Source organism: Ursus arctos, unplaced genomic scaffold (assembly GCF_023065955.2).
Source record: "Ursus arctos isolate Adak ecotype North America unplaced genomic scaffold, UrsArc2.0 scaffold_11, whole genome shotgun sequence".
NCBI lineage: Eukaryota > Metazoa > Chordata > Mammalia > Carnivora > Ursidae > Ursus > Ursus arctos.
Window position 1 is genome coordinate 20,915,856 of NW_026622775.1, and position 16,137 is coordinate 20,931,992.

General features: G+C 38.8%; 1 protein-coding gene across 2 annotated transcripts in view; it reads left to right on the forward strand.

Annotated features, from left to right (window-relative positions):
• Window positions 1-16,137, forward strand: part of JADE1 (jade family PHD finger 1) — a 506,990-nt gene that overhangs the window by 47,084 nt on the left and 443,769 nt on the right. The window contains exons 4-5 of one of the 2 annotated variants that reach the window (XM_057310064.1): window positions 3,794-3,890; window positions 7,883-8,076. The exons of the other annotated variant lie outside the window; for it this stretch is intronic. The gene's annotated coding sequence lies outside the window, so the exon portion shown is untranslated. The remainder of the gene's footprint in view (window positions 1-3,793; window positions 3,891-7,882; window positions 8,077-16,137) is intronic. 2 annotated transcript variants of the gene reach the window in all.

A 16,137-nucleotide genomic window follows, 5' to 3' on the forward strand; every position in this document is an offset into this window, starting at 1 on the left:
ATACTGTTGTGGTTAGAAAAGATGCTTGATATGATTTATGTCTTTTTAAATTTATTGACATTTGTTTTGTCACCTAACATTGATCCATCCTGGAGAATGTTTTATTTGAACTTGAGAAGGATATGTATTCTGCTGTTTTTGTATGGAATGTTTGGTATATATGTTAAGTCCATCTGGTCTAATGTATTGTTCAAACCCACTGTTTCTTTATTGATTTTCTGTCTGAATGATGTCTCCATTGATGTAAATGAGGTGTTAAAGTCCCCTACTATTAACATATTACTGTCAGTTTCCCCCTTTGTGTCAGTTAATATTTGCTTTTTGTATTTAGGTGCTCTTCTTTTGGGTGCACAGATATTGACAGTTATATCCACTTGTTGGATTGATCCCTTTATCATTATATTGTGCCCTTTTTTGTCTCTTGCTACAGTCTTTGTTTTAAAGAAAATTTTGTCTGGTAGGAGTATTTTTACCCCAGCTTTTTTCTCACTCCCATTTGCATGGTGTATGTTTTTCCATCCCTTCTTTTTCAGCCTGTCTATATCTTTAAGTCTGAGGTAAGTCTCTTGTAGGCAGCATATAGATGGGTCTTGTATTTTTATCCATTCAGTCACCCTTTTTCTTTTGATTGGAACATTTAGTCCTTTATATTTAAAGTAATTATTGATAGGTATGTTTTTATTGACATTTTATTAATTGTTTTCTAGTTGTTTTTTAGTTTCTTCTCTTGCTCTCTTCCTTTGTGGTTTGGTGGCTTTTCTTAGTGTTGTACTTGTTAAATTTCTCTGTGGTTTTTGATGTATCTTGATTTTGATTATAGGTTTTTGATTTGTGGTTACCATTGGGTTCATATGTAACATCTTATGTGTATAACAGCCTTTATTAAGTTGATGGTTGCTTAAGTTTGAACACATTCTAACAGTATTAAATTTTTACTTCTTCTGTGTTTTATGTATATGATATCACATTTTACATCTTTTTGTTTTGTGTATCTCTTGACTAATTTTTGTAGAAATAATTTATTTTACCACTTTTGTGTTTTTACTTTCATACTGGCTTTATAAGTGATTAATCTACTACCTTTACCATATGTTTGCTTTTACTTGTGAAATTTTTTCCTTTCATAATTTTCTTACTTGTAGTATGACCTTTTCTTTCCACTTAAGGAATTCCCTTTAACATTTCTTATAGGACTAGTTTAGTGGTGATGAACTCCTTTAACCTTTGTCTGGGAAACTTTTTCTCTCTCCTTCTGTTCTGAATGATAACCTTTCTGGGTAGAGTATTCTTGGTTGCAGGTTTTTTCCTTTCAGCACTTTGAATATATCATGCTACTCTCTTCCAGCCTGCAAAGTTTCCACTGAAAAATCAGCTGATATCCTTGTGAGGTTTCCTTCATTTGAAACCATTTTCTTTTGCTGCTTTTAAAATTCTCTTTATCACTACATTTTTCCATTTTTAAAAAAGATTTATTTATTTATTTGAGACAGAGAGAGAGGGGAAAAGCATATGCATGTGAGCAGGGGGAGAGGCAAAGGGAAAGGGAGAGAATCTTCAGCAGACTACCTGCTAAGCATGGAGCCTGACCTAGGGCTTGATCTCACGACCCTGAGATCATGACCTGAGTTGAAATCAAGAGTCAGACACCTAACTGACTGAGTCACCCAAGCACCCCTGTATTTTTCCATTTTAATTATTATGTGTCTTGGTGTAGACCTCCTTAGGTTGATCTTGTTTGGGGCTCTCTGTGCTTCCTGGACTTGGATGCCTGTTTCCTTCTCCAGATTAGGAAAATTTTCAGCTATTATTTCTTTAAATAAAATTTCTGCTCCTTTCTCTCTGTTCTCATTCTGGAATCCATATAATGCAAATGTTATTACATTTGACAATGTTGCTGAGTTCCCTTAACCTCTTTTCATTCTTCTTCTTATTATTTTTCTTTTTAGTGCTCAGCTTGGTTGCTTTCTATTATTCTGTCTTCCAGGGTATAGATCGCCAATCCATTCTTCTGCATCCTCTAATCTGCTAATGATCCCCTATAGTATGTTTTTTATTTCAGTTATTGAATTCCTACCACTCTGACTGGTTCTTTTTTTATATTTTCTCTCTTTGTTGAAATTCCTACTCAGTTCGTCCACTGTTTTCTGAAGTCCAGTGAGTACTTTTATGACCATTACTCTGCCTTCTTTAAGAGACATATTGCCCATTTCCATTTCATTTAGCTCTTTTACTGTGGTTTTGTCTCGTTGATTCATTTGGGACATATTCCTGTGTTTCCTCATCTTATCTACCTCTGTGTTTGTTTCTCTGTGTTAGGTAAATCAGCTATATCTCCTGGTCTTGAAAGTGGTGGCCTTGTGTAGAAGAGGTCCTGTGGTGCCTTGTAGGGTAGTCCTTCCTGGTCTCCAGAATTGGGAGCTTCAGAAGCACCCCCTGTTTGGGCTGCATGCATCTTACTGTTGTGGCTGAGCAGCAGTTGCTTTCAGCTAAGCTGGCTACATTGACCTACTTTGCCTATTATGGGTGCATGGGCAGGGTTTGGTCCGAAGATTTTTTTAGATGCCTGTCTATGGCTGCCATAGGCTCATTAGTGGATGGGGCCAGCAGCCAGCCTACATGTCTGTAGTTAGCCTCTCGCTACTGCAGGCACATGGAAGAACAGGGCTTGCTTTCTGTGCAGTGGCTAACAGAAGCTCTCATTGGTGTGCTGGTCTGGCAGTCAGCCTAGGTGTCTGCATTTAGCCTCTCCACCACAGTTGCAGGCACACTGAACCACAGGGCTTGCTCCCTGCATAGCCAGCTAAGAGGCCAGGCTGCCGGAACTGTGGGCATGGTATGTGGGTTTATCTCCCCCTTCTCCAGGACAGGAGTCACTTTGGAGTAGGCTGGTCCCTACTGGGGCTGCTTGCAGGATGTGGTGGGGAGCTTCTTTGGAGGGATCTTGCAGAGGTGGGTGGGTTGGATGGGGTGGGTCTTCAAAAGAACATGAGGGTTGGACACCTGGTGCTAGCAGGGTAGATGGGGAGTGTTAGTGTTGGCTACTTCAAGTGTTGGCTCTCTGGGCTGGGGATGGGGGAAGAGAAATTATGTCCACCAGCACTTTGTTCCTGGAGAAATCTCCTGCAAATCCCTGCCCCTCCAGCACATGTTCTAAGATTAGTCACTAAATCTTCTTTACTTATATACCAAGCACTTTTCAAACTGCTGCTTCTGTGCTATGTCTTGGGCTGAGTTATTTTTTATTCTGGCCCTTTAAGGGCAGCAACTCAGTTTCCTATTGCCCTTTGGCTCTCCTGGTGTTAAGCCCACTGAATTTAAAAGTTCCTGAAGTTAAACACTACTGGTTTTTGAAGCCACACATTATGGAGACTTGTCTTTCCAGTATAGGTCCCCAGAGACCAGGGTGCCTTGTATGGTGTCTGATCCTCTTGCTTCTCCATGTTTGTGGTATCCCTCCTGTTTGTGGCTATTCCTGCCAGGGGTTTAGTTCAGAACCATGTCTTTGCCCCTCCTACCCTTTTTGATGTGACCTCCTTTCTACGATTAACTGTGGAAGATCTGTTTTGCCAGTCTTCAGGTTATTTTCAGAGTTAGTTGTATAGATGTAGCTGTTATCCTGGTGTGTCCTTGAAAGAGGTGAGCTCAAGATACTCCCACTCTGCCACCTTCCCTGACTCCCTGGTAAATGTAATTTTTTACATTCTACTTTTGGGAGGCAGGATTCACAATGTGGAAAACTCTAAAATTTTAAGAATGATTTTGGGCAGCCCTAAGTGACATATTCCCAACATAGATTTGTGCAGTGAAGGGGAGACCTGTTGACTTCATGTGAACCCCTGGATGCAGCTGCACATAAGGCTACTCCTTGGACCTTCCTGTTTTATGAGCAGGTAAGTTTCTCCCTTTAATTAAGCTAGTTAGAGTTAGTTTTTGTCAGTTCTCTTTAGTGTTCTTATTAATACAGCTTTTTCCTCTTCTGATCCAAGCTCCACTATTGCATTATCCTTTTAATTGGTCACTCAGTCTAGGTCTGCCCTCCTTTCTGTCTATTTTCTTCTCTGGAGTCAGGTTCATAAATATTAAGTCTGTTTATGTCACTCTTCTAGTTAAAACCCTTAATGGCTTTTAATTGCTTTAGGATAATAACCATAGTCCTAGCACAGTATATGGCTCTCTGTAATCTGGGTTCTGCTCACTCTCAGGTTTATCTTTTTGCTGCTCTCTCTGTTCAAGTCTTAGTAGACTTCGTTCTGTTCTCTAAACATATCACCTTCTCATTCTTATCTGGGCTCTCAGAGAGGCTGTTTCTTGCTCCTGAAGAGCTCTTTCCACTCTTTCATTTCTTCTCCCTTATCTTCCTCCTACTTACCTCCAACAAAGTGCTCTTTATTTTTCATCTTTCAGCTAAGATGTTGCTTCATGGATGTCATTAGAATGGGAGCTTCTTGGGACCCAAGAATTTGTCTATTTTTTAAAAAGGTTTTATTTATTTTTATTTTTGTGAGAGAAAGAGAGAGTGAGCACAAACATGGGCAGGGAAGTGGGGTGGGGTAGAGGGAGAAGCAGACTCCCCACTGAGCAGGGAGACCAATGGGGGACTCCCACTGACTGAGCTACCCAGGTGCCTAGAATTTGTCTATTTTGTTCACTGTTGTATCCCCACGGATCTAGGGATCTGTGAATATTGAGTGAGTGAATGAGGAAGGAAGACCTTCAACTTCTCAGTCTAGGTGAGGTTTCTTATTATTTATCCCCATATCTTTACTTTAACAGTATCCCCAACACTTATAATTATTTAATTCTGTGTTCACGTCAAAGAGCACTATGAACAGAGTAAAAAGACAACTCATGGAATGGGAGAAAATATTTGCAAATCATAAATCTGATAAGGGATTAATATCCAGAATATATGAGGAACTCCTACAACTCAATAACAACAAAAGAAACAACACAATTTGAAAGTGGACAAAGAACTTGAATAGAGTTTTCTCCAAAGAAGATATATAGGTGGCCAATAAGCATATGAAAAAATGCTCAGTAGGGGCACCTGGGTGGCTCAGTTGGTTAAGCGTTTGCCTTCAGCTCAGGTCATGGTCCCAGGTCCTGGGATCGAGCCTCACATTGGGCTCCCTGCTCAGTAGAGAGCCTGCTTCTCTCTCTCCTCCCAGCTCATGCTCTCTCTCGCTATCTCTGTCTCTCTCAAATAAATAAAAATCTTCAAGAAAAAGAAAAAGAAAAAAGTGCTCAAAATCACTAAGCATTACGGAAATGCAAATCAAAACCATCATGAGTTACTACTTCATACCTGCTAGGATGACTCTCATTAAAACAAAACCAGAAAATAAGAAGTGTTGGTGAGGATGTAGAGAAACTGGAACTCTAGTACAATACCGTTGGGAATGTAAAATTGTGCAGCTTCTGTGAAAAACAATATAGTCATTTCTCAAAAACTTAAAAATGGACTTACCATCTAATCCAACAATTCCACTTCTGGGTATATACTCAAAAGAATTGAAAGCAGCAACTCAAACATATATTGTTATACCACTGTTCATAGTGGCATTATTCGCAGTAGCCAAAAGGTAGAAACAACCCGTATGTCCATTGACGGATAAATGGATACACAAAATGTGATATATACATACAATGAAATATTATTCAGCTGTAAAAAGTAAGGAAATTTTGACACATGGTACAATATGGATAAACCTTGAAGACTAGGTGAAATAAGTGAAATAAGCCATACGCAAGAGGACAAATATTGTATGATTCTATTTAAATGAAGTACCTAGAGTAGTCAAATTAGCAGAGATAGAAAATAGAATGGTGGTTTCCAGGCCCTGGTGGGAGAAGGAATGGGGAGTTATTACTTAATGGTGCAGAGTTTAAGTTTGGAAAGATGAAAAAATTCTGGAAATGAATGGTGGTAATGGGTGCACAACAATATGAATATAATTAAACATTAGGGGAACTGAACTATACGCCTAAAAATGGTTAAAATGGTAAATTTTATATTTTGTATATTTTACCTCAATAAAAAGTTGCAAGTAAAAAAAATCTATATTCCCTGCTAGATGTGAGCTCAGTAGGGGTAGGGATGTTGTCTGTCTTGTTCACTGCTGTATTTCCAGCATCTAGCACAGTGCCTGGAGCATAGCAGGATCATTTGTTGGGACTGAATGAATGAGCATATGAGGAGTGCTGTAGTGGAGGAAAAACCAAGTCAGTTGGAGTCAGGTTTCCATTCAAGGACTATTGGCCAAAAGTCAATGTATCATTTTATGGTGTAGGTCCTGGCCTTGCTCCTTACTTGTTGCCTAAACCAAGTCATAATCTCTTAGGGTTTTAGTTTCCATGTTTCTAAAATTTGGTAGGTAGTTCTTGACCTGCTTCTCATTGGAGTTCTTGAGACAATCAACTGATGCACTCTGTAGGGACTTTTCCAGTGTGAGGAGTTACTCAGTTATCTTTTGTATGTGTCCTGGGCTCTTCCTTGAGGTAACATCTTTGCTGCCCTTTGCTAGGGGAGACTTAAACTCACCCCCCTCATTGTGCATCTCCATCGTCAGATGTATCTTTATGTATCTTAGCTGCTGCCATTCTTTCTCCTACCCTGGAAGCATTGGAGCTGCATTGTGCTTTAAATGGATGGACTATAAAGCCTTTGTTAAGTTGCCCGTATATCCTTTATGTGTGTACATATATCAGATTGTAAGCCCCCAGAGGAGCAGAGCCAAGTTGTTAACTCACATTCACGGTTCTAAATTCAGTGCAGTGAGCAGATCGGGTTTATTCTCATGATGATGATGAAGAGGAGCTGGAAGATTTTTCTTCCATTATATCGAATGAAACTACTAACTTTTATAGGCTCTCTCTTAGAATTTTCTGCATGGTCTCCTCTTTTTCATTTGAATACCTTAATCCCCTGGAGTGAAATGCAGGATAGAGAGGTAAATGGTCTGAAAACAAATGTACTGTAATACATTCACTTTGGCTACAAAAATAAAACAACCCAAACCTAGTTTTTCTTGCAGTTTTTAAATCCAGATGGTAGTAAAATTTGACATTTCAATTCTGTTTGTGAAATTCATTTTGTTTTTAAATTGGGAAGAACCATAGAGCTAAAAATTGTCTGAAGTACTAGGAAGGCCTGGTGAGACCTCTTTGGGAGTGTTATTAATAAGGACTTGGTATTTTAAAGTGAATTTGGTGGCACTATAGATAGAGACTACAAGTAACTGTGATGGATATGAATACTGAGAAGTAACGTGCTACCCCACACCTAATATAAAAAAGGCAGAGGATTGGCCTGGACGATGAAAAGAAAAGGGAAATCTGGACAACAAGAGACTGTTTTGGTAGCTGAATTTAGTTAAATTTTTAATAGTTCTTATTTTTATTTATAGTTCTCCTTCCAGAAGATTGGCTATTATTGTTAATAAGTTTATCTTTATGAAGTTCTGAAATTAAGATTATGTAACTTTTTTATATAAATAAATATCTATACTGTAAAGATCCAATTTAATTAACTAAGCTCAAGATTTAGGGGTCCGGGGTGTTCAGAACAGGTAAAAGCCCCCTTACAGAATACTCTATTGGCAAGGCTTATTTCTCACTGGATCTGTTCTATATATATATTCTTGGAAGAAATCATAGAAACAAATCAGCATCTGTATGTTAGAAGCAGTGTATCAATTAAGTTTCTTTTGGTTAAAAGTAAAGAAAGCTCAATCTAAATGGATTGAATCAAAAGGGGAATTTAATGACTTTTATAACTGGCAAGTCCAGTGGGGAGACTGGCTTAACTGTTGCTTGACATAGGTGCTCTAGAAACATCTCCAGGGCTGGGTCTGACCTCCTCTTCTCTCTGTTCTACATGTAGTCCTCATTCTTAGACAGAATCTACCCTCATGGTTGGAAGAAGGATTGAAACTACTGATTAACAATCCAGTCATGGCTCATACCTGATTGAAGAGTGGGGACAAGCCATTCAAGCCATATGGCCTGAAGCTGGATAGGCAGTTCCTTTAAGGAGATTTATGATGAATACAGGAGCTAAAACAATAGGTATCAGCTGTAAGTAATATTCAATTAAAGTACTTGAAATTTCAATAGAATATTTACTAATATAGAATGTTTACTGTGTGCTAGAACATGCAAAGATGAATAAGAAAGGTCTTCTTAAGATTTATTATGGGAAACCTAGGACACCATCTAATTTTTTTTTTTTTAAGATTTTATTTATTTATTTTGAGGAGAGGGTGGGAAGGAGCAGAGGGAGAGAGAGAATCCCATGCCAACTCTCAGCTGAACACAGAGCTGGGCACGGACTTGATCTCACGACCCTGAGATCATGACCTGAGCCAAAGTCAAGAGTTGGATGCTCAACTCACTGAGCCAGTAGGCACCCCTGGGACACCATTTAATTCTTAAAGTTGATGCTGCTATGACAGTTTTATGTTTCCTAGTTCTCATGTATTTTGTTATAAGCATATGAGTACCTAAGAGCTTTGGTATATTGTAGAAAGATACACTAATGAGCTATTTTCTCCCTACCTTTCTCCAGGGAAACACACATTCTTTGGAGATGGAGAGAAAAATTTCTTCAAATTCTCCCTTCCTTTTACTAACCACATTCTATGTATAGACTGAAAGGAGAAAGAGTTATTTCTGGCATTGGGCTGAAAGAAATTCCTCTGTGTGTATATTGCTACTGTATATATAAACTGTATATTTGTGTGTGCAATGACAGTTATAGTTTCCTCCACTGGCTCTGGTTCAGTTATTTTCTCTCTGATGATTTCTTCTCTGTTTCTTTCCATGTCTCTTCCCCTGCCTCCAAAATTGCATAATACATATGTGTGTGTGCACCTGTGTATGTACATGTGTTTGTGTGCATGTGTGTATGCACAGTTGATATTGAAAATATTTAACAGATGATATGGCATACTCATCTACCAATCAGAGTGGATACCAACTATAAACAACCAGTACAATTGTAGAGGAACATAAAGGGACATATCTGTGAAGAAGGAGAAACCATGTCTTAGATGAGGAAGCAGAGATTCAAATGTACAAAGAATAGGGTGTGGGAGCCAGTTAAGACAGAGAGAGCAGAACTAGGTCATGAGTGAGAGAGCAAGTGAAGTGGAGAGAGTACTCACTCAGTATCCAGGTTGTATCCAAATTCAGTGGCTTCCCATTCTCCTAAGGGCTGACAGCTATCTGTACTATGGTTCCTCTGAGATCCCTATTTCCCTTATTGTTTAATTGATTCTTCCACTAAAAACACCCCTTCCCTTTAAAAGCTACCTTGAGGGACTCTTAGTAGAAGCTAAAGCTAGCTAACTAAAATAAATGGGATCATACTATGTATAGCATTTTGTAACTTGCTAGAATAACTCTGTTATTCCCTTATCAATAACAGATACCTTTCGTGTCAATAGATAATAGAACCATATCATCACTTTTCTGGCACATGTTTGTGTTTAGACACCTGTAACGTACCTCACATCCTCTCAGCCCCAGTTTTACTCCAGCCATTGCACAAGTGTTACCTTACATGTACTTGCTTTAGCTGCACCATATATTTCTGTTTCTGCCTGGGGCTTCTCACACTCCATTGTGGGAAACCTTTGGGGGCCTGTTTAGCACTTGAGCATGGGTAGACTTGGCAGTATGAAGATGTAAATACTTACGGGAAAACCTTTACCAGTGGGAGATGAGACCCAGTGGTCAAATGTTCCCCAACTCAGTTGTGTAGGCTGACAATTCTGAACGGCACATTCTGTGTGGCTCCTTTGAGGTTTCCAGTCAGATCAAACTCCAGTTTCCCACAGTTTCTGGTTTAATAATACACCTTTAATTGGATTTTCCCTTCTTCCTTGTGCCATTCCTCTTGGTCCGGCACTACTATTCCCTGTGTTCACCTCTCAAAATACCTGAGTGCAAGTCCTTGGCCTCTTCTTTCGTGCAAGAATCCAGTCTAAGACAGTTTTGCATTGCCTGGTTGCATCTTTATTTAATTATTATTTCTTTATTAATGGACACTTATTTCCTTTTTCATTGTTATAAGCAAAATCATGATGAATATTCTTATAAATATATCTTTGCATACTTAATGCTAATTTCCTTAGGAAAAAATTACTAGAAGTTAAAATTGCTGAGTCTATTAGTGATCAATAGATATACACATTTTAAAGGCTTTTGATACACCCTGGAGCAAAAACATTTGTATTTAACGGTTTCATATGTTTGTCAAAAAAAATTAGCCACTAACCTGGTGACATAATCTATCTATAAAAATTCATATAAATGACTGATTATATCTTGAAGACTGGCTGCCTTCCATAACTATTAGCCAACAGCTCAGTCGTGACTGAGGTAGAGAGACTTGCTTCACTTGGTCCCAATCAAACTTAATGCTGAGTTCCTTGGGCTTAGCTTTGCCTACCACACTTTAGGTCTTTTTAACACTATGAAATAAGAAGTGGTTAAAGATTAAAAGATAAAAATTTATTGAAAGGCTCACTCTTAGTTATTATAGGGTGATTGTGCTAATAATATTGCCATTCAAGAAAGTTTTCAAACACAGGAAGACCTTTAATCTCTAGTGCTTAAGCTTTTAAGTTTACTATAAGATTTTTTTTTTAAGATTTTATTTATTTATTCGACAGAGAGAGACAGCCAGTGAGAGAGGGAACACAAGCAGGGGGAGTGGGAGAGGAAGAAGTAGGCTCATAGCGGAAGAGCCTGATGTGGGGCTCGATCCCGTAACGCCGGGATCACGCCCTGAGCCGAAGGCAGACGCCCAACAGCTGTGCCACCCAGGCGCGCCTATAAGATTTTTTTCTTGAAAGAAAAAAAAGGTACCAACCATTTGATATGTCTGTATCAGTATCTCTGAAAAAAGTTGCAAGTAGCCCTAGGTCTCTCTTTCTCAAAGATGCTGTCGGAATTGACCCAAGTAAGCCTTCTAAATTCTATGTATTTAGTGAAGGTGTCTCTCACCTTCTGCATTACTGTAGTAAAAATAAAGTGGAAGTTATCAAGTAAACAAAGAAAATTATATAATGAGTTTTGATAACATATCATATTAAAGGCATACTTATGATTGTATTGCCTTGATTGCTTACATACACTTTAGAAATATTTATATTTTACAGTGTACAGGGAGATGACTTATGGTTGATAATAGATGGTGATTGTGGGTTGCACAAAAGCGTGCTTGGTGGATGTGTAGTTAGAAGTATAGCTATTTCTACAGAAAAGAAAATCCTACTGATATTATTTTGACTTAACAACACTTTTTCCACTGTCTTGACCTACAGTAGAAATGTTGGGCATTAGCTTCTTAGTCAAGAATGATAATATTTATAATAACATTTTTCTATGGGAAAATTAAAGTCTATTTACTTTACATTGTTATAAAATAATTTTTCCAGGAACTTAACCCCTATAAATGAAAGAATTGCTCGTCTTACAAATCCTTTCTTTCTTTGGGTAAACTTGTAGAATATATGGTAAAACAAAACAAAACATCAATACAGTTTAAAATTGTTTCTGAATAGTATTCCTATTGATGAATTTTTTTTGTTTTTTTAATAATAATATTTTTAAATTATATTATGTTAGTCACCATACTGTACATCCCTAGTTTTTGACGTAAAGTTCCATGATTCATTACTTGTGTATAACACCCAGTGCACCATGCAATATGTGCCCTCCTTAATACCCATCACCAGCCTATCCCATTCCCCCCGCCCTGAAGCCCTCAGTTTGTTTCCCAGGGTCCATAGTCTCTCATGGTTCATTCCCCCTTCTGATTACCCCCCCCTTTCTTCTTCCCTTTCTTCTACCGATCTTCCTACTTCTTATGTTCCATAAATGAGTGAAACCATATGATAATTGTCTTTCTCTGCTTGACTTATTTCACTTAGCATTATCTCCTCCAGTCCCGTCCATGTTGCAGCAAATGTTGAGAAATCGTTCTTTTTGATAGCTGAGTAATATTCCATTGTATATATGAACCACATCTTCTTAGTCCAGTCATCTGTTGAAGGGCATCTAGGCTCCTTCCACGATTTAGCTATTGTGGACAATGCTGCTATGAACATTGGGTGTGGAGCCATCTGAAGCTTTTGAAAATTGAACTAACCAGAATAAATCAGGATTTTTAAAACTATTATCTGGTCATGGTGTACATTTTGGGTTGAAAGAAGATTGGGAGTTTGAAAATTCCCTGGTTTAGGGAGAGACAATGGAATCTTGGGCTAATGTGCTAGTTCCAGAAGCAAATGTAAAGGGGAAAAAGAGAGAAAAGAGACACCAGAAAGGACACAGGATGCTGGATAAAGAGGGGCTGGAAAAGAAATTGTCAGAAGGACTGTGACTTTGTGTTTGAGTGACTAAGAGCAGAGACTTTGGCTTTTCTACCAGTTGATCTTCAATGTCTAAATTAGTGCTGGGTACAGAGTAGGTGCTCAGTAAATATTTGCTGAATGAATGAAGGGAATTTTTATCACCAAAAATGAGATGAAATTACCCATATGACTTTCTCAAATTAATTCCTCACTTGATATTTGTGAATCACCCACCTGGAATTCAGTGTAAATATTTACTAACATATGGTGTGGGCTTTTTCTCCCACCAGCAGACGTCATTTGGCAGATTTGTTTTGTAGCGTGTACATCATGTTAGCCCTTCATCTTTCTCTAGGGATGAATTTTAGCCTCCCCAAGGGGTGATGCTTATGAATCTTCCTTTATCTTTGGAACAACAAAATAATTTGCTGGTAGAAATGGCTATCTATTTATTTCCTCCATAAAGTCATGAGGAGAGACATGTTGTATTAGTATTTGCTTGTTTTGCATGTGTATGGGAACTAGAAGGAAAGGATTGACTTAAATGAAGGAAGCCTAAGGGGCCAGAGTTTATAACCAAGAAATCCCTAATTAAACAAGGATTGTGGAATGCAAGGATGGTCTAAAAGTCTAAAGTCCCTGTCCTCGAGAAACTTAAGTAGAGGAGACCACAATAATATGGTTGAAAGTCTAAACAGGAAATGAAAACTCTTGTGACATTGGACAAGTAACAACTCTTCTCGGTCTCATTTTCTTCATATGTTAAAAAAGAGAGTCTTGTGCTAGGTAATCCTCCAAGATTCTTTTAAGCCCTAATGTCTGTCATTCTTTTTCTGACCTTAAATGCGTTGATGAAAATATCATCTATTTTTCACAATGATATCTGTTCAGCTTCCTTCTGAATCCTTACCCTGTGTTCCAGCACTTGCGTTAAGCCCTTACCAACATTTGACTGTGTTCCATGCTTGTTATTATAGCAGCAACTCCTCATTTTGTTAAGACTTAATAACTTAGTCTGTTTAAATCAGACAACACAGCTGTTGTGTTTGGAACAGCTAGTTTGGTAAGGTTGTAAAAGGTACCCAGAAATTTTTTTTTTAACTTTTTTTTTTTTTAAAGATTTTATTTATTTATTTGACAGAGAGAGAGAGACAGCCAGTGAGAGAGGGAACACACGCAGGGGGAGTGGGAGAGGAAGAAGCAGGCTTCCAGCGGAAGAGCCTGACGTGGGGCTCGATCCCAGAACTCCGGGATCACGCCCTGAGCCGAAGGCAGACGCTTAACAACTGCGCCACCCAGGCGCCCCAAAAGGTACCCAGAAATTTATTAGAAGCTGCCTGAGACACAAATCACCCTGTCTGCCTTTAGCTAGTGTCTGTAACCCACATATTTACACTCCCACTGTATTTTCCCCTGAGCCACAATATTTCACTTTGCACTTTGTGTCTGTGGTTGGCCTTTTTAACTTCAGTCCATCCCTGGGAACCCTCTTTCTTACCTAATGCCACATGGACATGTAGTCCTATCATAAACATTAAAGAATAAGCAGGTGTCTTGTTAGGTGGCATCTCTTACTTACTGTTAGAGAAAGTCTCAGCTCTCTCTCGTATGCTGATTCAACAGATTTATTATCAGATCATTGCCTGTTCTGTTTTTAAAAGGCTACTACATCATTTTTCCTCTTTCAGAAAATTCCTAAATAAATATGTGTAGGAGTGTTAACCTCAGATTTCTGTGTACTTATTAAATTTGAGGAGGAGGTGGAGCTTAACAAGCATGTCATAGCTTTAAGCTGACAATGTAGTACTGGTTATAAATAATAGGTGAAGATTGAACAGAGATGCAGGGCCTGAGTAGAACTTTTAACCTATGGTTATAAATGTGATGGTATTGACTCCCTTATAAAAGGCATTTTCTTATGAAAATAGCATAGAGGTGCCAGGTATCCAAACAAAAAGGGTATCTTTTTATTGTTATTGTTTCTAATGCTTGGATCACTGTCTAGAGTTTGTAAATGTCTCATCTGGACATTCATGGAGTTCCAGTGGGGACTCTGTTGTTAATGAACCCTTCATTCAAATGAGAGACTAACCAACCAAGTCTTCCAATTTCAGAACATGTTTCTTAGGGAAACTTGTATACCCCTTGATATATTTCACATCAGGAAGTGGAAGCTTGGAGAATGCATATCTTCCCACACATGACATGAGCTTTTAAAAATATATAGACAAAAATAAATCTTATTAAGACTGGATTCCTTAGGGGTGCCTGGGTGGCTCAGTCAGTTAAGTGTCTGCCTTTGGCTCAGGTCATGATCTCCAGGTCCTGGGATTGAGCCCCACATCAGGCTTCCTGCTCAACAGGGAGTCTGCTTCTCTCTCTCTCTCTCCCTCCTTCTGCCCCTCCCCACTGCTCATTCTGTCTCTCTGTCTCTGTCTCTCAAATAAATAAATAAAATCTTAAAAAAAAAAAAAAGAATGGATTCCTTAAAGTGTCTGCTTGGGTAGCTCTGTAGTCAAATAGGAGCCACTCAGACCAAATGTCTGTGATTGGGGTAGAGTTTACTACTGTCTATTCCCATTCTAGTTCACATGGTGCTGAGGGCTCCCCTTTCATGATCTGTTCCCCTGGGTGTCATGGACTGAGGAGTTTATTGGGATGTCCTCATAGAGGCAGTTCACATGGAATTCAGCATGCTTTGGGCTTGAGTAGGTATGCGTCCATTAGATGCTTCAAGGAGGATGTATAAGCCTTTGTCAATGGCAGACTCTCACTCTGTAGCTCCTCAGCTTGGCTTAGGAGCCAGGGTTTGCATTTGAATGGTATTGGTGATTGATGAGGATTGGCTCAGCCTCCATTCGGTTCCCTGGTATTAGTTATCATGTTGTTCCTTCAAGTCCGTTTTTCTTATTTACTCAAAAAATCACCCCTACCTACCACTATTTTCCTCTCAACCCCAGCCCAAGGGATCCTGGGGGCGGGGGGAGAGATTGAGATTGAGATTGATTGATTATCCTGGGAGAGGAAAGAAGATCGTTTTTCTTTCACTATTCTCTTTCCAGTTCATTATTAGGACATGAAGTTTATACCCTGATCTCTGCACTCTTGATATAATTCTCTGTAAGGATAGGGTCCAAGAAGTGCAGAAAACTTAAAAAGCCATAAAGGTTAATATTTCAAGGTGCTCTTTTATCACATACTTCAATATTACAATGCTTGAAAGGATTCCTTAACTTGAGGTTTTAAGTTATCAAAAATAGTTGTTGGACCAACTGAACCTAGATTGTCAAAAGATGATTGTAAAGGCTTTCCAGGGGTTCTGACATCCCTAACAAGCCAGTGAGAACACAACTTGTGTGGCTTAGAGAAGAGTTTAGGTTAGGATTCTGTTCCTGTTGCTCTACATGGCTTAGGGAGATCTTTTCTAGATTCTGAGTTCTTTATTACTGATTCCAGTCTTGTGCATTTGCTCAAAGTCTAGTCTTAAGCACTGAACCTTCATCAGCTGGTTTCTACAGGATGTTTTGCCTCTATCTGTAATATTCCACCAGAACTGGCAGTGTGTGTGCAATAACACAGTTCTCTTTCTAGTGATCTTGGTATCAGTGTCTGTGTCCTCCTTAGCAGATGAATTCTTTTTGAAGGATCAGATTTTTTGTCTCATTGTGTTGATGTGAGAGAAGTCTTAGAGCTTTTTCTGGTGGCAGTCCATTCCTTCTTCGAGTTTCCCATGTGGGCAGTGCCATAGACATTCTGAGTAACAGCTTTAAGAACC